Source organism: Amblyomma maculatum, chromosome 11 (genome assembly GCF_055883805.1).
Source record: "Amblyomma maculatum isolate TAMU_Amacu chromosome 11, ASM5588380v1, whole genome shotgun sequence".
NCBI lineage: Eukaryota > Metazoa > Arthropoda > Arachnida > Ixodida > Ixodidae > Amblyomma > Amblyomma maculatum.
Window position 1 is genome coordinate 93,421,492 of NC_139354.1, and position 9,375 is coordinate 93,430,866.

General features: G+C 43.9%; 3 non-coding genes across 3 annotated transcripts; all 3 read left to right on the forward strand.

Moving 5' to 3' along the window:
* Positions 1 to 636: 636 nt before the first annotated feature.
* Positions 637 to 709, forward strand: TRNAS-CGA (transfer RNA serine (anticodon CGA)). The gene has a single exon. It is a non-coding gene; the product is annotated as a tRNA-Ser (tRNA).
* Positions 710 to 1,141: 432 nt separating this feature from the next.
* On the forward strand, positions 1,142 to 1,214 carry TRNAS-CGA (transfer RNA serine (anticodon CGA)). The gene has a single exon. It is a non-coding gene; the product is annotated as a tRNA-Ser (tRNA).
* A 937-nt stretch (positions 1,215 to 2,151) lies between these two features.
* On the forward strand, positions 2,152 to 2,224 carry TRNAS-CGA (transfer RNA serine (anticodon CGA)). The gene has a single exon. It is a non-coding gene; the product is annotated as a tRNA-Ser (tRNA).
* The last annotated feature ends 7,151 nt before the right edge of the window (positions 2,225 to 9,375 follow it).

A 9,375-nucleotide genomic window follows, 5' to 3' on the forward strand; every position in this document is an offset into this window, starting at 1 on the left:
TCGTAACCGTTGTACTTCAGCACGTCGAGCACGGCGAACCTGCGCGGCAGTGCCAGACGGCCCGGCTTTATCCATTGCGACGCGAAGCAAATGCGCGGCGTCGCGGCATCCTCGGCTATCCTTACATTATTTTCAGAAATGAACGATAACAGGCACAAAGTACCCCTTTACATTTTAAACTGCGGCAAAAAGGTCTGGGGTGCTATTATAGTGGGAGAGAAGGAGAGAGGCACGGAGGGTATCACAAGCTGCTTCACGATGCGGCTTGAGGTTTGGAGCTTTGATCCAGGGAGCACCGCACGTAAACGTCTGCTGTCCGTGAAGGCTGAGGAGTGTCTGGTGCGATGGCAGAGATGCCGAAATTGAGGACGCGCGAGCGACACACGACTGCCCTCTCCAGAGTAGCACATGCTTGTGCAATGTCGCCCAGTGACGGCCGCCACGCCCGCAATACACCCGACAACACGCCCCTCTCTTACTGTCTCACCCCCTCACTGGGTGCAACTATGCGGCCGCTCCGCCCCTAGGGTTGTGGTGCCCCCCAATCTTCATATTCCCTATCCCCTCCCTTGCAAACAATGACCTCAAGTATTTCAGACAACATAAATACCCAAGCAAGTAGCAGAGGGGACAGCGGCCGATGTAGCTCAGTTGGTAGAGCACCGGACGCGATATTCGGAGGTCGTGGGTTCGGTTCCCACCATCGGCACGTTGTTTTTTCTGCTACTTTGTGTTCAATTATCTTTCCCCTAAACAGATTACACTACTAAATTTTGTGATTGTCCAAGTAAACATTAAGAAGAAAAAAAAAGACATAAAGTACCATCCCCAACGCTTTCCTTGGCCTCGCCGACTGCTGGCTTCTTTCCTTCATGTATTATAACGAGCACCCTCATTTCCCCTTAATTGATCTGCTTGTAGCTTACGAGGGTCTCGGTTCTGGCAGTCTTGAAGCCATAGGTAGCGTAAGAGGGTTCTAGCACAGCTTTCGCCCTCGCTCTTGATCATGTTCTACGTGACGCTGGCGGTAACAAAGGACGTTCCACGTCCGCCGCTTTGGCTGAGGGTGGCGCTTGTGAACACTCTCAAGGTTCGTATACAGACAACATAAATACCCAAGCAAGTAGCAGAGGGGACAGCGGCCGATGTAGCTCAGTTGGTAGAGCACCGGACGCGATATTCGGAGGTCGTGGGTTCGGTTCCCACCATCGGCACGTTGTTTTTTCTTCTACTTTGTGTTCAATTATCTTTCACCTAAACAGATTACACTACTAAATTTTGTGATTGTCCAAGTAAACATTAAGAAGAAAAAAAAAGACATAAAGTACCATCCCCAACGCTTTCCTTGGCCTCGCCGATTGCTGGCTTCTTTCCTTCATGTATTATAATGAGCACCCTCAATTCCCCTTAATTGATCTGCTTGTAGCTTACGAGGGTCTCGGTTCTGGCAGTCTTGAAGCCATAGGTAGCGTAAGAGGGTTCTAGCACAGCTTTCGCCCTCGCTCTCGATCACGTTCTACGTGACGCTGGCGGTAACAAAGGACGTTCCACGTCCGCCGCTTTGGCTGAGGGTGGCGCTGGTGAACACTCTCAAGGTTCGTATACAGACAACATAAATACACAAGCAAGTAGCAGAGGGGACAGCGGCCGATTTAGCTCAGTTGGTAGAGCACCGGACGCGATATTCGGAGGTCGTGGGTTTGGTTCCCACCATCGGCACGTTGTTTTTTCTTCTACTTTGTGTTCAATTATCTTTCCCCTAAAGAGATTACACTACTAAATTCTGTGATTGTCCAAGTAAACATTAAGAAGAAAAAAAAAGACATAAAGTACCATCCCCAATGCTTTCCTTGGCCTCGCCGACTGTTGGCTTCTTTCCTTCATGTATTATAACGAGCACCCTCATTTCCCCTTAATTGATCTGCTTTTAGCTTACGAGGGTCTCGGTTCTGGCAGTCTTGAAGCCATAGGTAGCGTAAGAGGGTTCTAGCACAGCTTTCGCCCTCGCTCTTGATCACGTTCTACGTGACGCTGGCGGTAACAAAGGACGTTCCACGTCCGCCGCTTTGGCTGAGGGTGGCGCTTGTTAACACTCTCAAGGTTCGTATACAGACAACATAAATACCCAAGCAAGTAGCAGAGGGGACAGCGGCCGATGTAGCTCAGTTGGTAGAGCACCGGACGCGATATTCGGAGGTCGTGGGTTCGGTTCCCACCATCGGCACGTTGTTTTTTCTTCTACTTTGTGTTCAATTATCTTTCCCCTAAACAGATTACACTACTAAATTCTGTGATTGTCCAAGTAAACATTAAGAAGAAAAAAAAGACATAAAGTACCATCCCCAACGCTTTCCTTAGCCTCGCCGACTGTTGGCTTCTTTCCTTCATGTATTATAACGAGCACCCTCATTTCCCCTTAATTGATCTGCTTGTAGCTTACGAGGGTCTCGGTTCTGGCAGTCTTGAAGCCATAGGAGCGTAAGAGGGTTCTAGCACAGCTTTCGCCCTCGCTCTTTATCACGTTCTACGTGACGCTGGCGGTAACAAAGGACGTTCCACGTCCGCCGCTTTGGCTGAGGGTGGCGCTGGTGAACACTCTCAAGGTTCGTATACAGACAACATAAATACCCAAGCAAGTAGCAGAGGGGACAGCGACCGATGTAGCTCAGTTGGTAGGGCACAGGACGCGATATTCGGAGGTCGTGGGTTCGGTTCCCAACATCGGCACGTAGTTTTTTCTTCTACTTTGTGTTCAATTATCTTTCCCCTACACAGATTACACTACTAAATTCTGTGATTGTCCAAGTAAACATTAAGAAGAAAAAAAAAGACATAAAGTACCATCCCCAACGCTTTCCTTGGCCTCGCCAACTGTTGGCTTCTTTCCTTCATGTATTATAACGAGCACCCTCATTTCCCCTTAATTGATCTGCTTGTAGCTTGCGAGGGTCTCGGTTCTGGCAGTCTTGAAGCCATAGGTAGCGTAAGAGGGTTCTAGCACAGCTTTCGTCCTCGCTCTTGATCACGTTCTACGTGACGCTGGCGGTAACAAAGGACGTTCCACGTCCGCTGCTTTGGCTGAGGGTGGCGCTGGTTAACACTCTCAAGGTTTGTATACAGACAACATAAATACCCAGGCAAGTAGCAGAGGTGACAGCGGCCGATGTAGCTCAGTTGGTAGAGCACCGTACGCGATATTCGGAGGTCGTGGGTTCGGTTCCCACCATCGGCACGTTGTTTTTTCTTCTACTTTGTGTTCAATTATCTTTCCCCTAAACAGATTACACTACTAAATTCTGTGATTGTCCAAGTAAACATTAAGAAGAAAAAAAAAAGACATAAAGTACCATTTCCAACGCTTTCCTTGGCCTGGCCGACTGTTGGCTTCTTTCCTTCAAGTGTTAAAGCGCGTAATGCGGGCGTCGCGACTTTCTCTCCCTTCTGTTCAAGTTTACGGAGAGACGGATGGACAGAGAGAGAGAGCGGCCTCTGCTGCAACTGCGCGGCCGTTCCGCCACCGCAATGCTGAGTGGTTTAAGTGACTTCGGACAGATATTGGCGAAATCCATGATTACGGTTAGTAGTGGTACGCACTAAAGCAGCGTGGGCACAATGGAGGCGGCCCTATCAACGCTGGTAGAAAGGTCTTCCCTTCAGATATGTCGGGCGGCGGCTTTAGCGAAAGAAATTCCAGACTGAGGACCCTGCCAATGCAGGCCCGAGCTCCTCAATACATTTTCTATTATATATTTTCGCAATCTTAAATACTGGCGCCATGACGTCATGGTTTTCTCTTTATTGATCACACATACCGAAACAAGTGGATCGGTCAAGAATTGGGATGCAGAAATATATGGTCGAGCTCGGAAGACTGGCATGCACTACTCTTCTTCGCTGTCTGAAATCTCGCTGCAGAGTCGGTTGGCCAAGCAGTGTCCTCTTCACGCACTAATTGTGTGTTGGTGCCATTCAACCTGTTTACTTGGCTGATCCGGTTTCTTTGACACTTTGCTGATAATACAGCTTACAAGCTGCAGGAGGTCCTTGGTGAGCGGCTCAATACGACCATCGCTGGTAAGTGTTCTGTGTACGTCGACAGACTATAAAAACTGGGACCAGATACTATAGCATGCAACATACGCATATACTACAACAGGCCAGAATATGTATACGCATAGAATAAGCATGTAAATTGTCGAAGTCAATACCGGGCCAGAGCATATGGAAAGGAAAATTTGTAATACGATTTTAAGGTGCCATTAAATAATGGCATTACTACCCAGCGGGATGCATGACACTATGTCTTAGGACATGCACGTAGGGGATTGTCTACTTCTCACTTGAAGATTTGCCTGGCTTATTATCCATAAATGCAAGCTGTCAGGTACGCATAGGGACCTCCTACGCTTCAGGCAATTGTATAACGTGGACTCTCCTTGAGTGTGGTGCGTTATTAAACTAAGTTGTAACCAGATCATGAAGTTAATGTATAACTCGGCCGTGGATTAACCTTCAGAAACTTCTGCTGTAGGTGAGTGCATTGCAAGTGTATTCTATATTTCGATTTCAAAACATTACACTCAGGGGAGACATCAAAAGAACTTACAAATTTTACATATACATAGTAACCCATACCATGAAGGTATGAACGTGCTTTCATACCTTCATAGATTCACACACCGTGCTCTACTTTAATTCTATAGAACGCTGTATTCCTACTAGAATACAATACGTGGTTACACACAAGCATGCGTGATCCTGGAGCTTTGTTTTACACTCCTTATTTTTGGACTACTCGCAATAATTATGTCATTGGCTTTGACTATATGGCTAGTCACAAATTGCAACTTTCCAGATTCTATTCATTTTCAAGCTTTTGCAGCTCTCCAAATGTCAAGAAAGACTGAGGAATGCAAATCAGGCATGATTTATTCAAAACGAAAACCATAAAAAGATCACACAGCTCTACTGTTTATCTTAAGAGAATTTATTTTGCACCTATTTACTATAATAAACACTTTTAGTTTTGAATTGTTCCCAATATAAACATTGGCTGGAGCGGAAAATGAACAGCACAATCAGCCACAGCAGACATTTATCCACATCGATTAACACTGCTAAACAACACTTCATCGTGCAAACGCTAATGTATATTTAGTATTGTATGAGGACAATATTTTGATGGCTAGGCACACATACGTGGAGACAAAAAACATGCTTACATTTAGTAATCATCTGTACTTTCTTGATAGCAATGTATTTCCACTTTGAGAAGGTGACATTTCGGTGTTAATAAACTGTGGAACTGTCACTTCCCAGGGCAACTCAATAACTTTTGCACGAATTACAGTTCCACCCTCAATATATAAGCATTGCAGTTTTTAAGCTGCAGTTGTATAGAAAACATTTCTACAATTTTATGTGCTATTCCGTGCATTATATAAAGTACTTGACAGGCTCACAAATGCCTGCATAAAAACTGTCACTATAAAGTGTTAACATGTATCGACGTGGCATCTGAACCAACTGTGCTTCTTTAAAATCAGGTGTATAGCAGCAAGATGGAGTTTTTAAATGAGTAAGGAGAAGAAATATTTACCCGTTTGTTAATATTGTCACATTAGGTTCCTCTGCTTCCTTTTGACAGCCTGCTCCCGTCTGTTACCACTGCCAGCTCACATGCTCGTGACGCCATAGCCCGAGCTGATGCTGCCCGCGTTGTTGCTCGCAACCGACTCGCAGCCTCCCAGCACTTCCAGAAACGTCGCTATGATTCCTGTCATCGCAACACCGAGTATTCTTGCAGCGCTCTCGTGCTGCTTTGGACCCCAGCTCGCCGCGTTGGCCTCTCGGAATAACTTTGGCCCGTTATACAGGACCCTACCGTATTTTACGACAAGTGACACCAGTTACATACGAAATTGCGCCCTTGCATCCCGCCCGCCATGCCTCTACACCACGCACCGAGACGGTCCGTTTTGCACTCCTAAAGCCGTACTACTTGGATCCTGATTTGGACGCTAGTACGCACCAGGACGGTGCTTTTCAGCCGACGGGGTAGTGTCCCATTAGGCGGTGCATACGCATAAGGAAAGGAGAAGACTCTCGTGAGTTTGAGAGAAGACGACGTTCAACAGCGTCGGCTGGTGCCTGCAGAAAAACGTTTGTTTGCAAGCCTTGTCTTCCGTGTCCGCCCTCTGCTACAAGCTGAACTACACCGTAACAATATGTTTAGGTAAACTAAAGCTGGATATCCTATGTTGCTTCTGTTTCAACAGCTGTAAGAATTAGGGTAATGCAGGAAACCTAAAGCAAGAGCTACATTTTTAGCTTCTTTGCTCTCTCTTACTACTTCCTTTCTCAAAAAGTTGACGCAACAACAAATGAATAGGTAATATATCATTTGTTTGGGGTTCTTATGACTGAGATTCAACTGTGCTCAGCTGCTGTCAGCCACCATAGCCAAAACGTTGCTCTTGAAGGAAATTTCTTTTCGGTAACAGATTTTTTCCTAGGGTCTTTTACTCAAATGCCAATTACTTTTCAGAAACTGTCTGCGGTCTTATCAGCATTCACTCCATCACAAATGCTTCTGAAAACAGACTCCAAGGCATTTAACAGGAGACAACTTCTAGGGACATCGACCGAGTCGGGAGTTAAACGCTAGTGCAATGCACTCACTTCTTGCTACTATGCAGAAGTTATAATAAATTCATAAGCACCTGTCGGCCTCTCCAGTCAGATTACTAGTGGTCTTAGAGACGAAGAATTGACTCCTATCAGTATATACAAAAAAAGGTTGGTTCAGTGTAGCTCATCGGAGGGGATGTATTTAGCAGATTAACATGAAACACTTCAGTATGCTTTCTTTTGCTGAAATTAGATTGCATGTATTCACAATTGTTGTTTATTTAACTGTCCTGTGAGAACACACATGAATCACTTCAATATGTGCAGAGCACATCAAGAGCTATCAAATTCAAGGTTAGTGCATATAGCCTACTGAATAAAAGCCACTTTCACCAGAATAATCTTTAAATATACAAAGGGTTAATTGTGGTTGTTTATTCAATTTAAATTTTTTTTGAAGTGCTGTATCTCTTGAAAGGCATTTCTAAAACTATCCTGATGGCAATCAGTAATATATATTTGCAACAAAAGTTACCAATACTTTATACAGTAGTTTGTGCAGGAATTGTAAAAAAATATATATAATTTATTAAGCTAGCAGCTGGCAAATTATTTCCTTATTACCTTTAAAAACTGCTAATGCTCCATCACATTGCATGGCCTTTCAGAAAAGTGCATCCCTGTAGAAATTGAAGAACATGTTCTAGAATGGGGCAAATGAAATTTTATACGCCTAATGTATAACACAGTAAATGGCACATATTTTGTTCTTTTATATTGCAACTGCGGAAATATTTGCCTTCCTCACATCTTACTGTAACTTCATAAGTGTTCGTTCTTCTCAGTTTTCAGGTCACTTTGAGAAAATATTATCCAGAATCGAGGTATTGTTTCAGGACATAATGGTTTTAAGAGCTCTCATTTTATGCTCTCAATTAGGAACGTTTTTACTGATAACCCTGGGTTCGTGATGGCACTAGATGCACAGCTGTGTATATTGATCTTTCTTTCGGGCATTTCAGACAAATAGTTACTCTAGCTGTAAAATTTCAAATTTAGCCAATGCATACACAATTGGCGCCTCAGCCATACCGGGATGTCATAGGTTGGTCTGACGTGACTTCACAAGTTGGTCGAAACCTGGTTTTGGTTTATGTTTCCTGGTTTTGCTGTTTTAAAATATTGTGATATTTTGAAAAATTGTTGCTACATCGAAAATGTGAGACAATAAGGAAATGATGCAAACATAACAATAAAACGTAAGAACACCCAAAAGCAGCTTTCAATTTCGCTACGACGCGAACTTCGCATTGCGAACACTTTCGCAGTGTGAGACAGCTAAGGCAGTCAGAAAAAATAATATGAACTGAAAACAGAAATAAATTATTTAAAGTATTGGCATGTTTTTTTCTAAACCCTTTCGACCATGTGCTCACATGTGCTTAGCTCAAATTTCTGAGCACTGTGTGCTCTTTGAACAGAAGGAAATGCCCAAATGGCTGTTTGCCAAATACATGTAACAATACAGTTCCTGAGCACACCTATTGTAAGAGCACAAATTTATTTGCACCTTTTTTGTATTTGCCAACTGACTCCTTCCAGCTGTTGCTGTGTTTTTTATTGGGTTCTATAAGACAGGCTCCTTAGCGAAGGCTTAAGATCAGTATCAACTATTACCTAACACACCCATTTGTGTTCTCACACTGCACGTACCTGTGTACAGGTACGCAGTCGTGGCCGAGTGGTTTGGGCGCCCGTCTCGACTGCGGAAGGTGGCCAGTTCGAAACCCGCCTCCGGACACCCACCGGTAAAATGGGTACAAGCGTCCCCCGGCCCGGCACCCGGCTTTCTCAGGGGTGTGCGTTTGAAGAGGCTCTGCTAAACCTGCTGTGCTCCTTCGAGGGCTTAAAGTTTCAAACAAACTAATGACCTGCAAAGGTCGAATTGACAGAAAAGAAAAAAAAAATCCCCGCAGTCCAGAACAGGTCGGGTTTCCAGCATGGCTGGTAGGGCTAAAATAATCTGTGCACCACTTTGTGTGCGTTGTTATGATTAGGTTTTGTACATTTCATTCATTTCTAGTGCTTTCTTTTGATGTGCATCTCTGAATAGCGTTAGGAGAAACTGAGGACGAAGTCATGTGGATGAGCTATCAACGATCAACAAAAGTGTGTGTGCAGTGCGCGAGCGTAGAATGTCCGATCGATATGTAAAATCTTGTTAGCGTACATTTCTAGCTTTGTAAATAAATTTTCTTGGCATTGATATAGCTGTTGTTAATTGTATAAGCAAGTATACTGGGTGGAAACTAGCTTTGTGGCATGAATTTTGAAATACTAAACTAATAGTAGAGCTATTACTTCACTTAATTAGGCTGAATGTGTCAATGCACGTTTTTGATTGCACATGAGAACATAATTAAATGGAGATATCATGTTCTAGCTAAGCGAGATAAACCTCAAATTCATTTTAGAGCGACTACTCGAGAGCCTCAAAACTATACTAATTGTAACAAGAAGTGACTCAATGGGGACTAAAAGGACTCATTTAGTCTATTCTCCTCTTTTCGTTAACTATATTGCCGTCTTTTTGAAAAGGCTGCATGGTCTTCTCAGGTAAGAGCCATGCCTTTTTAAATAATACTTGTACGCTTATGAAATATCACTCATTAAAACATGGGGACATATACAGTGACATTCAGCAGCGCCTTATAATCAGTATTGTCACAGACGCAGTTTAATACT